This window comes from Octopus bimaculoides, chromosome 16 (assembly GCF_046866305.1).
Source record: "Octopus bimaculoides isolate indiv1 chromosome 16, ASM4686630v1, whole genome shotgun sequence".
Taxonomy (NCBI): Eukaryota; Metazoa; Mollusca; class Cephalopoda; order Octopoda; family Octopodidae; genus Octopus; species Octopus bimaculoides.
Window position 1 is genome coordinate 16,888,944 of NC_142943.1, and position 15,000 is coordinate 16,903,943.

General features: G+C 34.4%; 1 protein-coding gene across 40 annotated transcripts in view; it reads left to right on the forward strand.

The window, feature by feature from the left end:
• The window catches only part of LOC106871424 (poly(rC)-binding protein 3), a 488,151-nt gene that overhangs the window by 351,654 nt on the left and 121,497 nt on the right, over positions 1–15,000 (forward strand). The gene's annotated exons all lie outside the window — the stretch shown is intronic.

Below are 15,000 nucleotides of genomic sequence, written 5' to 3' on the forward strand. Positions count from 1 at the left end.
TTTTTATGAGTGGTGGTGAATATTCTCATTCAGGGCCAGTTTGGTGGTGACTCTCACCAAAGCCCAGATTGCCTTGCTTGATCTTCTACCACTTTGTCCTGCAGTTATCGACTGAATCCCAGCATATGGATGCAGTCAGAATGCCTGCTGTGTCCCTTTCTGCTGGCCATGGCTTCACAGTCTCCATTGTAACTGCTTATGTCATTTGATGGCATCTGCTCTCACACTCAATAATAATAATGACAACTTCAATAATGATAATATTTTCTTAGTCACAAGTGTTTAAATAGATGCAAAAATACAAAACTTTCACTAAAGGTTACACAGAAAGAAAGGATAACGTAGAATCCCTCCCCATCCAAAAAATAAAACTGCATTTACAAATACAAGAGTACGAGTAAGAGGCATTATACGACATATGGAAGGTTGTATTAAAAAATTTGATAAGTGCACCCATCCATATACATACACACACACACATACACATTCATATACAGACATGCTCATACAATTGCAGCATATGCAGCATATGTATCAACATGTTTACATGGAGATAATTTCTAAAATGTATGATAAAACACAATAATTAAAACTAAAAATAATTAAATGAATAAATTATGAAAGATTACTGGTTAGATTGAGTTGGGGGCACTCTGTTCACTGAATCATTTCCCAGACTGTGTCTGAGTGCAACTGCATGCATCAGTAAGCTTCTTTTGAGAGATCTGATGCTGAACAATGCCAATGACTTGAGAGTATTCTTTCTTAAGTTCAAATAATGTCTTAGTTTTAATTTTATGAGCAATCCATCGTTTATATATTCAGAACTTAGTTGTTCATATATATCTTTACTACTTCTTTGGAGATTCCTTTGCACCACAGATGTATCATTTTGTCTGTTACTTGCTTGTTTACATATGGTGAATCTTGGTTCATCTTTATTTCCTGCATTTTCTTTATTTCCTTGAGAAGGGATTTCTTTGTCATTTAGAAGAAATTGTTATTCCTCACCTGCTTTCATTGTATTGCTGTGCCTCCTTTTTTGTGCGATATTTCCGTTTTATTTATGTATTTTTCTCTTTAATTATTTCTTCCTCTTCACATGATAAAGGTGTGGTACTACAGATTGATACAATAAGGAGATAAGATGTTTGTTCATCTGTTTGCTATCCCTATATCTTTGGCTGGTGGTACTCTGGAAAAATGGTTCTTTTTTGTTCTTTTTGTTGATACTGTTGCTATTCATTATTTTTGTTTTCATTATTTTTACTTAGTTTCCCCAGTTTTTCAAGGCATGTTTTACTCCAGTCTAATGCCCTTTATTAGGCACAGTTCTGAGCAAGTTCATTTTAACATCCTCTGATGTGAAACTCGACTTGGCACAATTTCTTTTCTTATGCCTGCTTTGATTACTGTACTATGAGACAAAAGTCTGTACTAGCCATGAGCGTACATTGTATCCAATGTTTTTTATTGAAATTCTTGTGTCTTTCAACCTTTGTATTAGGTTACAAATGTATAGTCAGAGGTATATCAAACATTTCAGCCTGTATTTTGGCTGTTTTCAGTGTAAAGGTACAGTAAATAGTGCCAAGCTTATTCCAATTTTTTATATAATTTTTTTCTGATATACCCTGAAGAATTTCTTGAACAACTTGATGTGAGAGGAAATTGAAGCTGCTTTTATCTCTTCATAAAAATATATATCTTTTTCTTTGCCTTCTCTTGGATAATCTCTTGTATTGGTTTTTACAGAATTCTGACATCTTTTTTTTTTCTTGCAACTGTGATCAATCCAAAAATTCTGTCTGTTCATTTAACAAGGAAAGGTTGGTCTTCACTAGCTGCTCTATGAATAGGAGATAGTATGTGCAATTAAGACTTGCCTCAACATGGAGGATCCCTTTGTTTACCAAAATCATGCATTTCAAGTCATGTCAAGAAACTTGGACCTGGTTTTGTGGTGGGCAGAAAGCACATGACACCATCAGGTAGTGATCTGTTACAAACCAACAAAATTAAGGGAAATATGAACTCACAGAAAATACACACACACACACACACACACACACACACACACACACACACACACACACACACACACACACACACACACACACATATGTATATATCCATCTCTCTCATACATTTATACATATACACATATATTTAGATAAGGATAGTTATGGCTGGTCTATGGATATGTATTAGTGACAAGCAGTATTAATACCAAATAGTAATCTTTATATCCAACTTAACATGGCTGTCTTGTTAGAGTACTGAATACTATGTTATTAGCCTTGAGAAACCCTCTCATATAAGTGTTTGGTGCATAAAAGCACACCCATAGATTAAATATATGTATGTATGTATGTATGTATGTATGTATGTGTGTATATATATATATATATATATATATATATATATATATCATCAGTAAACCATAAATACAAAAGAGAAGCATACTCTAAGTTATAGAAACAATAGAGTAATTAGATAAAGATAGTTATGGCCAGTCTATGGAGTTACCCTGGGTTTTATGTCCATAAAGTGATTAGCTTTACAACGTTTCTTCAGACCCTAATGACCAGTGGCCTATAACCTCTCTTCAAAGAGGAGGGAGAAAAGACTTCATAGCTACTTGTTGAACATACAGACAAAAGAGAAGGGTTAAGTGCAAAGGATTATGTTTATATATATATATATATATATATATATATATATATATATATATATGTATATAGTCAAACAAATCTTTAAGTTGACTCTAGTATTTATTTTAATGTCTGACACATATGCTATCAGTCTCTTATGCTGAACCACTAGGTTACAGGGATGTAAGTAAACCAACACCAGTTCTCAACAAACACAAAAGCACACTCACATAAACACACACACACACACACGATAGACACATATATACACGATAAACTTCTTCCAGTCTCTGTCTACCAAATCCACTCACAAGCCTTTGGTTGGCCTGAGGTTATAAAAGAAAACATTTTGCCCAAGGTGTCATATAGTTGGGCGAACAAGCTTCTTACCCTCACAATTATGCCTACACACATACACATAAACATATTTACAACATATTTCTTTTAGGTTCCATCTACTGGATCCATTCACGAGGCTTTGGTCAGTTTGCAGCTATAATAGAAGACACTTACCCAAGGTGTCACACAGTCAGACTGAACCCTGAACCATGTGGTTGGGAAGCATGCTTCTTATCACACAGCCATGCCTGCACCTATATATTGGGTCATCCCATAAATAATGTGTATTTTTTATACTTTTTTTATTTTTCAAAATTAAGATAAACAAAGTTCTTTTTTCATCTAAAATATACTCTCCTTCATTTTCTACAATGCTATTCCATCTATCTGGTAGTCTTGTAAAATTCCCTTGTCCATGATGGAAAATACTCCTCCAGTACAGAATTCATATTTTTTTTCGTCCAAATGATTTTGAAGACTATGGAATAAATAATAATCAGATGAAGCAATGTCTAGCCAATATGGTGGGTGGAGCATCGTTTCCCATTCAAACTGCTCCAACCTTTGGAATGTCATCCTTGCTGTATGTGGCTGAGCATTATCCTGATGGAAAAACACCTTTCATCTCAAAACCAAAGACGCTCGTTTTTCTTCTAGCACAGACTTAAGCCGCTCAAACTGCTTCCAGTAGATTTCCTTTGTTATCATTGACTTGGTGAAGGCGGAGGTATTGTTTTCAGTCACGTTTGTTTGTTTGCTTGTTTGTCTGTTTGTTTGTCCGTAGACAAGATGTCTCAAGAACCATTGGATGGATTCGGATGAAACTTTCAGGGATGTTTGGCCGCGTGACTGGAACAAACTGATTAGATTTTGGGATCGATCCAGTAACAGACAAGGATTCTGGATATTTTCCCATTTGTTTTACTTAATTTTTGAGAGCAGTTGAATTCATTTTTAGTATTCTCGTTTGTGAGAGCAGTCGAGTTTATTTCAGATATTCTCATTTCAAAAATCATCTCTGACTAATCGTTGAGAGGACGTTGGTGTTGCCTTGGTAGAGATTTGTGCTCTCTGAAAGCTCTTGTTATTGTTTGGTTTGGGTTTACAAGTTCAAAGTGAACTAAACCTTTCATATCCCACCAAACAGATAACATCTTATGTGGGTGAAAACCTTCTTTAACCTAGGGTGCTGGTGTTTCTCCTTTCCCTACCCACTGTCTTTGGTGCTTGAAATTTTTATAGAGAACCCCTTTCTCATCACCAGTCATTCTTTGGTCCAAAAAGGTTCATTCCTGAGATGTGACAGCAAAGAAGAACACATATTCACTTTCTGCACACAATTAGACTTGGAAAGTTTGTGAGGAACCCATTGAACCAATTTGCTGACTTTTCCGATGGCATGCAGGTGTTGATGAATGGTTGAATGACCAAGTCCAAACTTCTCTACTAGTTTCTCAACAATCATGATGGGATTTGGTTCCACCAGGGTTTGCAGGACATCCTCGTTGAACTCTACTGATCTTCCAGGACAAGGCTCATCTTTTAGGCTGCAGTTTCTGGCTTGGAATTTCTAGAACCACCGTTGACACTGGCTTACACTTATTGTCCAATCCCTATGTACTGCATTAATATTCCTCGCACTTTCCATTGTGTTGTTGCCTTTATTGAACTCATAAAGCAAAATATGCCAAATATGCTCCTTTGTCATTTCCATTATAGCTTTGAAAAAATAACTGTTAAGATCAAAACTGCACTCTTCAAAACTTGCATTAAGAATAAGTACAAGGTAAAATTGGTACCTGCTTTTATAGCAAGTTGATGCAGGTAGTTTATCCCATCCCCCTCTGACATTTAGTTCATGCAATTGAAAAAGCCACATTATTCATGGGATGACCCAATATATATACATTTATATATATAACTTACATAACTTAATAGCACCAATATATATATATATATATATATATATATACTAACCTTGAAGCCGGTCTTCAGGTGGCATTCAGGCTAGCTGAATGTAGGCATTCAGGCTAGCTGAATGTAGGCATTCAGGCTAGCTGAATGTAGGCATTCAGGCTAGCTGAATGTAGGCGTTCAGGCTAGCTGAATGTAGGCGTTCAGGCTAGCTGGAAATTCTGTAGGGTATTCACGTAGAAAAAACTCTAGAACTCTGGAGTTGCAGGCCAATATGTAACCAGAACAGGAAGATTAGTTTTCCACCTAGACATAAGTTTCATAAACTACAAAATATAATATCCACACTACCACATGTGAAACATACCTGTTATAACTCTTTATCTTGATTTGAATGAACGTGAAGGTATTTAGAATGCGCAAACTTATTTCTGCAAATGTGCTAAGAACTGATGCTGATCATAGTTTAATCAATAAGTGTAGGAATGAGGTAAATATATATATACATATCATTGCTAAATCATAAATCTGAAAGAGAAGCACACTCTAAGATATAGAGCAGTAGAGTAATTAAATATAGTTATGGCCAGTCTATGGGGTTATCCAGGGTTACAAGTCCACAAAGCTTTATGGAGTTTCTTCAGACCCTAGTGGCCAGTGACCAATGGCTATAAAACTCCAAAGACCAGCCATAACTATCTTTAACATATATATATATATATAGATAGGAAGATAGATAGATAGATAGACACAGACAGACAGACAGACAGACAGACAGACAGATAGATAGATAGATAGATAGATATATAGATAGATAGATAGATGTGTGTATTTTTCCCTTGTTAACAATTAACACGGTAAAAATAGATAAACCAGGGCAGTAAAAAATCACACAAGTAAAAAGGGTGTAACTCCTTGTTTTTAAAGGTAGAAACTCTGGGTTTACATGAAATATTTTGTATAATATATATAAATAAATAAATGGAGTTAAACGCAGGTTTTATTCAAATTGTTTTGCTTCTGACACATGTTTTGAAGATATCACAGGTATTATTCCAAAAGAATAAAATGGTGTAAAACAATGTAATCTTCTCTTCAGAGAAATGAAGAAATAAAACTTGTCAATAAGACATTTTAACAGAAAATGACGGATATGTATAGTGATTAACTGAATGCTATTAAGTTTGTTTAAAAAAAAAACATTAGCGGATATAACGTCAAAGGTAACCTATAGAAAGAGGAGGGGAAAAGGAAAGAAAAAACCAAATAAATGAGAAATATATAACAATATGTAAATTAAATAAAACCCTAAAGTCTTTGACGTTATATCCTCTAACGTTTTTTTTTTTTAAAACTTAATAGCGTTCAGTTAATCACTATACATATCCATCATTTTCTGTTAAAATGTCTTACTGACAAGTTTCATTTCTTCATTTCACTGAAGAGAAGATTACATTGTTTTACACCATTTTATTCTTTTGGAATAATACCAATGATATCTTCGAAACATGTGTTGAAAGTAAAAAAATTTGAATAACACTTGCGTTTAACTCCATTTATATATATATATATATATATATATATATATATATATATATATATATATATATATATATTATTATAAAATCTGGTAATTAATCATATATTAATTAATATCGATTAACTATCAGGAGGCCAGCACATCTAAAGAATCAAAGAGATTCAGAAATATTATCTGCAATCTCAGGGGATTAAGGTACATTTAAAAAAAAATAACGTCGACCACTAACGTGGACAATTAATGCGCTAGAAATAGATCACATCTTGTGTCTATTAAGACCTAAATTGTTCTCAACATATATATATATATATATATATATATATATATATTTACATACATACACATATACTTCTAGTATAAGTATATGTCTTTATACATCTTCATGTATATATATGTATATATCTTTATCCTAATTAAACACAATTGAAAGAACATTAAATGAAAATTGCCATGTCTGTGTCATGCTAAATTTATGAATACACATATATGCTACCATTCACCCACTCACACACACACGCACATTCATGCACATGTCCCTATATTTGATGGGGAAATTTTATATCTGTGTGCTCATGTTGTGGGTCCATGTAATTTCTATATTTGTTTACTTTTTTGATCTAAATGTATGACTCGTATCTGTTGTAATGATGCATTGTGTTAAGTGAGTATGTAGACATCAGCAGGATGTGTATATGCAACACCAAAAAATGGGTGATATGAGTGTGTATGTATGCAGTACAAAAACTAAGGAACAAGAAAGCTTCTGTGAGTGTGTGCACACATAAACATGCAGTCATACACACACTCGCACACACACACACACACACACACACTCACACATATGTGCACGCACACACACATGTGCATGCACACACACACACACACAGAGTGTCTAATTACAAAGGCAATAACCATTAAAATATCAAACACTAGTAATTCACACATTCACCAACTGCCCCGCACATGCACTTCCTACCAATCAAATACACACTCTCACTCATACACTTTCCAAATAGTAGAAATCCCCTAATAAAAGTTTGGAGTCCAGCAACTCAAACCTGGAGTAATGAGAGTGTGTTAATTGATTAGGTCACATATGACAAAGACTGACAAATCAGGTGACAAACTGACTGGTCAAATAATTAACCAAACAGTCAATTAGTTAATTCATTTATTGTTTTACTAGTTGACTGATGATAACAAAAATGTAAAAGAGCTGGTGCTTGTTTCATAATGGCAAAATGACCTGCCTAAGATCTCTCCAGATATTTTGTAGCTATTTAAACAATGTGTTCAGAGATGGTTAATGAATTGGATATGGTGCTGAAGAGGTAGTAAGAACTGAAATATGCATATTCACACATTAACTATTTTCCTATCTTTGATCACATTGTTTACATAGATGTATTCATATAAAAAAACATTACAAATCAGTGTTGGCTTTCATTTCTACAGAATAAATGTTAAGATACTTTAAAAAGAGATTTATAGTACTTCTACCATAGGTTGGGTGCAGTATTGACTTATAATATTTACGCAACCATAATACACTAGTGTATTATGGTTGCATAATGGAATTCACTGCTCCTACCAGCAATTAATGTGTATGTGTGTGTGTGTGTGTGTGTGTGTGTGTGTGAAAATATTGCAACAAAGACTAAAGAGACCAATAATCTGAATAGATTTTAATGTATATGTATAGACACATACACAAACATGTGCATGCGTTTGTTTGTATGTATATCTATATATTTATATAGATATATATATCTTCATATACACGAACATGTATAAAAATGCACATACCGTATATACTCAGTTGCAGGATGTCATGTGAAGTGGTGTTTGCTGTTGTTCACCAATTGTGCTGTCTGTGAAACACGTTTCTCACCGTGTAAAAAGACAAGCATATGACATATGTGTTTATTGTATTTGGAGATGATGAAAATATAAAGGGCACATGAGAGAGAACATTGAAAATGATGAATGAAATAAACATGAAATGAAAAAACCGTATAAAAAGCTCGTAAAAAAACTATCAGCATTCTTTGGACTGAACTCTCAGAAATGCCAAAATGAACAACTGGTTTTGTTTGTTAATTTCCATAAAAATTTTAAATTTATTTTTCTTTTGTTTAAAAATGAAATAGAGGAGAAAGTGAAAGATGTATGTATGTGTATATGAAATGGACGTGTGTGTTTGTGTGTGAGGAGTGTGCCACTTAGACATCACTCTCTCTGTGTCTCTCTCTCTCACATACACACACACGCACACATTCATACCAAAAGATGTATGCATATGCATTTATATATGTACATATACATGACAACACACCCCTTCACTCACTCTCTCTCTCAGACACACACACACATACATAAATGTATACAAATGTACATACAAAAACATGTGTGCTTGTGTGACTGACTATAAATACATTGAGCTGAACATGGTGTGCAAAAAGTAAATAAAGAAAAAAAATTTATGGAAATTAATGAAGTGTGCAAGTTGAAGTAAAAGAATGCCAAACTATCTTGTAACGAATATTTAAATTAGTGAACCTGAGATATGAATTTAAATACAGATACACAAATCTTATTAAGATGAAACAGTATGAGAAGAAATAATGAAGAAATAATTTGGTACATTTAAATCAAGTATTTAAACTAAGATATAGATATAAAGCACGTATGAAAGACGATCACATTTGTGTATTTGGTACTTACTTTGATGATAGATTAATTCTTTTCCAATGTATTTAGTAACTTTAATTCATATGTGGTAGGAAATATTTTAAAATAGGTTGTAATTGCTAAAAGATAATTATACTTTTGTATATATATTTAATGTTTTAAGGTAGCTAACTGTGCATGGAAATTGAATTAGTCACTTAAAACGAAATATGCCTCTGATCCATGCCTTCAATTTCGTTTTTTCATCTGAAATTTACATTTTCATTTTCTAAAGGAAAGTATTAAAATATACAAATATTTGAAGAAAGATTATTAAAATATATTTTGTTTGCTTTTGTGTTATTTTCCTTTAAGCATATTTGTTGCATTAAGCAACAAATATTTAGATATAGAAATATACATGCAAACATAAATATGTACATATACAAATGCACACACACACACACACACACACACACACACACACACACACACACACACACACACACACACACACACACACACACACACACACACACACACACACACACACACTCACTCACTCACTCACTCACACACACACACACACACACACATTAGTGTTATTGTTCATCAATAAATGACCTAATGATCTGCAACATGAACTTCAAGAATGAGCCAGTCACTTGATTACCTATTAATCTGGTGAGCACAAAAGCCAAATCAACTTCATTCTCCCCGGAAAATGAGATAGATAGAAAGTTGTAAAGGCAAAGTTCTTCCATGTTGAAGAATGTGCAATCCTATGAAGGTTAGTGGTCAGTGACTTAGAACTAGAAGGATTCAAAGACACAAACAAGTCAGGAGAGGAAGATATAGAAGCTTAAATATATATTGGATAATTGGAGATTCAGAAGAGTTCTAACTGAAACAATTTGCTAGGAGGTAAGTTGAGATGTATAACATAAATTACAACTGGAAGTAGAACAGGACAACTCATGGAGAATGACAGACCAAACCTGTGGTTCCTGCCAAACCAAGGATGATATATAGGTGGTAGAACAGTGAAGAGACAGGCTTGGAAAAATTGGAAGAATGGGGGTAGCAGGAAATTATACTAGATAGCTGGAAGAGAAGCTAGGCGATAGTGTTATTTAGCAAAGGAACGAGCAGAAAGGAGATTTATCAAAGTTATACAAGTTATACAGTGTAAAAACCAGAAGCATGAGGTGTTCTGGATTGCAAGACAGTGTACCAGAGAGAACTGAGATGTGGGACAGAAGTGTATACAGATAATAGTACATTTGCTCTTAGTGATTCTGAAAAGAAAGAGACATGAAATTGCTTCTATGAAAGGTTATTAAATGTGAAGAATGTATTGAAGGAAGGTCTTTCCAACGTGGATCCAGCTGAGAAACCAGTCATTCTTGTTGACAGCAGGGTGATAGATAAAACAATTGAGGTTAAAATGCAGAAATAACCCCTTTACCATCAGTAATTACAGCCAAATGCTTAGAATATTTGGTGGTGTCGGATACAGTCTAATTACCCATCTTGTCAATCAGGTTGTGCAGGAAAATGTTTTAACCAATGACTTACATTATAGCTAACTGTTACAAGAATAAATGATATGCCTTAGAGAAAGGTACTTACAATAGCATCAAATTGCTGGACCAGGTTATGAAAGATATCGAGAAGTCATACCTCAATTAATTAGAGAAAGAGTTACACGAGGGGAATGTACTACTGATGCCTTTTCCTGGTAAAGCAACTGCAGGAAAAGTACTTGGCTAAAGTAAGCTGCTGTACTACTCATCTTGGAGCAAACCTTTGATAGAATCCCTTACTGTATAATCTAGTGTTATTGAGAATGCTAGGGGATAGATGAATGGCTTGTTTGTGCCATGCTGTCAATAAGATAAATGTCAACAAGTATAGCCATGAACATAATATGCAGGTAGTCTAAGCTCAGTTCTCTGTCTCCTATTCATCATAATCCTCCAGGCTATAACACAAAGTTTACTTTTAAGCTTTATGGTCGATGCACAGAAGCAATAAACATTAAGAATGCACAGGAAATAGATTTTCTTGAATAACCAAGAGAATCCCAAGAGGTAGTAGATAGCTTTTGTTACCTTGGTGACCTAATTAGCTTTGGAGGAAGTTTTAAAAAAATAGTTGCTAGGATAAGAACAGGCTGGAGGAAGTTCAGAGAAATGTTTCCTGGATTTTCTTTCTCAGTGTGAAAATCTCAAGGATTTTCTTTCTCAGAGTGAAAGGCAGATTGTATGATGCATGTGTATGAAGAGCAATGCTACAAGGTACTGCAACATGGGCTATGAAAACAGAGGATATATGATTGTGGACTGCATTGATATGGTCCTGCAATGCATATGAATGAGAACAGTTGTATAAAGAAGTGCTGATTGCTAAATATTGATGGAACTTGTGGAAGAGGAAGACCCAGAGAGACAGACAAAGGAAGAAGTAGTGAGGGCTGATCTAAGGAATTTGGCTCTCATGAAGGAGATAGCAAAAGATCAGGATGTTTGGCAATGTGTCACTCTAGAAGACACCCATCTTGCTGAAGCTGAGGTTCTGCAAGCATTGTCTCTATATATTTACAAATGGGCCTCTCACCCAATTTTCTCATTAAATCTTTCCTCTACATCCTTATTCTCTATTACTGATCTCTCCATCACCTGCCAACTGTAGTGTTTCATTTCCATGATCAAATGAAGGCAGAACTACATATCTTATCATTTCTTTCTGTAATATCAGTTATCTATCTCACCACCTGGGACCGTTTCAATGGACTTTCATCCTTCATTCTTACTTTGTCCCTCTTTATTCACTTTTTACATTGATCACTCCAATCTTATATGCTACTTATCCTCTCTCTCCCTCTCTACTGAATCATTTCCTGTTAATTTACCTTTATCATTACATTTCTCACTCTACCCATGCACTATGTCTTTCTCTCTATTCACATACTTGCAACCAACCCATTCATATATCATTTATTTCTCTCTACCCTGCTGCTCTTCACTCTCCTGTACTGCTAATCTGCACTTACTCCCCAACTCATATGCATCATTGATTACTCCTCCAACATTCACTACATCCACCCCAATACATTTTTCAATCTCTAGTCATCATTTACTTTTCCCTATCTTCCCTTCAGCTCATAGAAATTCCCCCACCTTGTCCTTTGTTCATCATTCAGTATATTCACACCCTCCTCCATTTCTCACCATCCTTTTCTTCCTCACTTTTTCTCTACACTTTTGCTACTTCTGTCCAGCCTCCATCCCTTTTCTCCCCATTGGTACCACCATTTATATTTCTCTTTCCTGTTCCAAATCAATCACTGCCACTCACTATTATGTCAGCATGTCAGCCATGTACTTCTTCTGCAGCGAGAAACCTGTTCTGGTGCTTTGCTTCATACTTTAACCTTCCATCACCTACTATAAAGCTACCTCCCTTTCCACTGTTATCCCACTTAATTGATGCAGATCATAGTCTTGTGAGCATTAAGGTGGCTTCACTAATACTGGTGTCACAAGAAAAAGCATCAAGTATACTTTGTAAAGTGGTTGGCATTAGGTTGAGCATAGAAACTATACCAGAGTAGACAGTGAAGTATGATACCTTCTTCTGATTCACTGGATCCTGTCAAACTGCCCAACCATACCAGCATGGTTTGGACAGTATGATGATATGATCACCATTGTCATTTAACATCCACTTTTCCGTGCATGCATGGGTTAAACAGAATTTGTTCTGGCAGATTTCATATGACCAGATGACATTTCTGTTGCCAATCCTCACCTGTTTTCAACTAGGTATTGTTTCCTTTAGCCAGTCTTCCACGGAAGACTGGAAATGAAAACATTGTTTTTATGACGATGATGAGGCTCATTTACATCTATCATGTAATGCCATGACAAGGGTACACACCAACAAACACATACTATCTATCTATCTATCTATCTATCTATCTATCTATCTATCTATTCATCTGTGTGTGTGTGTGTGTTTGTGTGTGTGTGTGTGTGTGTGTGTGTGTGTCTGTGTGTGTGTGTGTGTTTGTGTGTGTGTGTGTGTGTGTGTGTGTGTGTCTGTGTGTGTGTGTATAGATAGTTACTGTCTACCAAATCCACTCTCTGTGCTTTAGTCAGCCCAGGCCTTTAGTAGAAAACACTTGTTCAAGGTGCCATGCAATTGAACTGAATCCTAGATTATAAGGCTGGGAAGCAAATTTGACTCAACTCCACAAGACTTAATGTTCCATAGGCATTTAGGAGATGTACAACTCAGATGTTTGAAACCTTACGTACATATATCTGTTGATATATGTATGTATGCATGTGTGTGTATGTGTGTGTGTTTGTATATATATACAGCATTGTCATCATCATAATCATTTAATGTCTGCTTTCAACCTGGCATGGGTTGGATGGTTTGACAAGAGCTAGCAAGCCCAGAGGGTTATGCCAAGTTATATTGTCTGTTTTGGCATGGTTTCTATGACTGGATGCCTTTCCTAATATACATATAAATTTAAAATGCATATATTTATGTTTAAAATTCTAAAAATATTGTACAGTTTTTGTGTAATTTTATTTTATGTACTCAAGTATTACTGCTCACATAAAAGAAGCATTTGAATTGTCCTGTTTATTTCTCACTTGTTCTACTGTCTGTGTTCATATCCCATCAAAGTCAACTTTGCCTACCACCTTTCCAGGTTTGCTAAATTAAAGTGCCACTGATTTGATTTACTCCAGTGTACATTGTCTCCTAGTGTTTTTCATGCATGTGACGTCCAATGTGATGTTTGAGCAAATATTTTACATGGCCACAGCATTTGTGAGAGGAGGAGCTACTCCCAGCTATTATTAACTTTGAAACACAGAATGACAGAATAATGCCACTCCAATCCTATAAAGAAATATATTGTGCATTTGTGTGTACAAGTGCAAATTTTTAATCAATAGAAAGTGAAGAAAAATAATTGCCCATTGCGTAGGTGTATGCACCATCAAGCTATGCTTCCTGGTGTTTGGTGAGTCTCCAAACATTTGTCCTGTGCTATAGCACTTATTCCAGAGTGGCATAGAAGAAGTTTTGCTTGTGACTATTGGGCAGTGATGACTCCTTGGTGATACTGAGGCTACAGTAAATGTTTATTATGTTAATAGGAATTTATGAAATATACTTTTACTTCATTTATCAGTTAAGCTTTACAATAATTACATTACTTAAAATAAGTTTTTACGCTAAAAACAAAAACGAATTGAAATATTTTTGTTGTTCTAAAAGATACATGTGTGTGTGTGTGTGTGTGTATCAAACTATAAATCATTTGATAAAGTATATTTTTATTAATTTGAAAAATTTTGTTAACAGTTGTTATAGTATTTTTTGACAAGCTGGATCTCATTGACAGTTATGTGCTTTTTCAAACTTTGCTTTATTTTCAAAGAAGCAAAATATAGGCAATTATTAATTCTTTATTTTAAATTCCCTTCAGAAAAAGCATGGAGAATTATTTTAATGAATCATCTTTCAAATTAAAACCAAATCAATACTTACACTTAAAAATTATAACCAAATCAGTCTTCTAATTTTTAAAAATGTTTATTCTCTCTAGAATACATTACCTAGTAGTATACTTGTCACAAATATCTATCTATATAAGATACAAATTATAAGAAATAAAATTCTGTAAAAAAACGGATGACTATTTAGTTCATTTGGCTATACTTTTTTGGAAAAAACTATTTTATATCACTATTTTCATCCTCTTCAATACTATTAAAATTTTGAATGAACTAAAATATAAGCAGAAGGAGGGCAAATGACTTTTAAAGCTGAGAGACTATCAAAAGGTGTTGC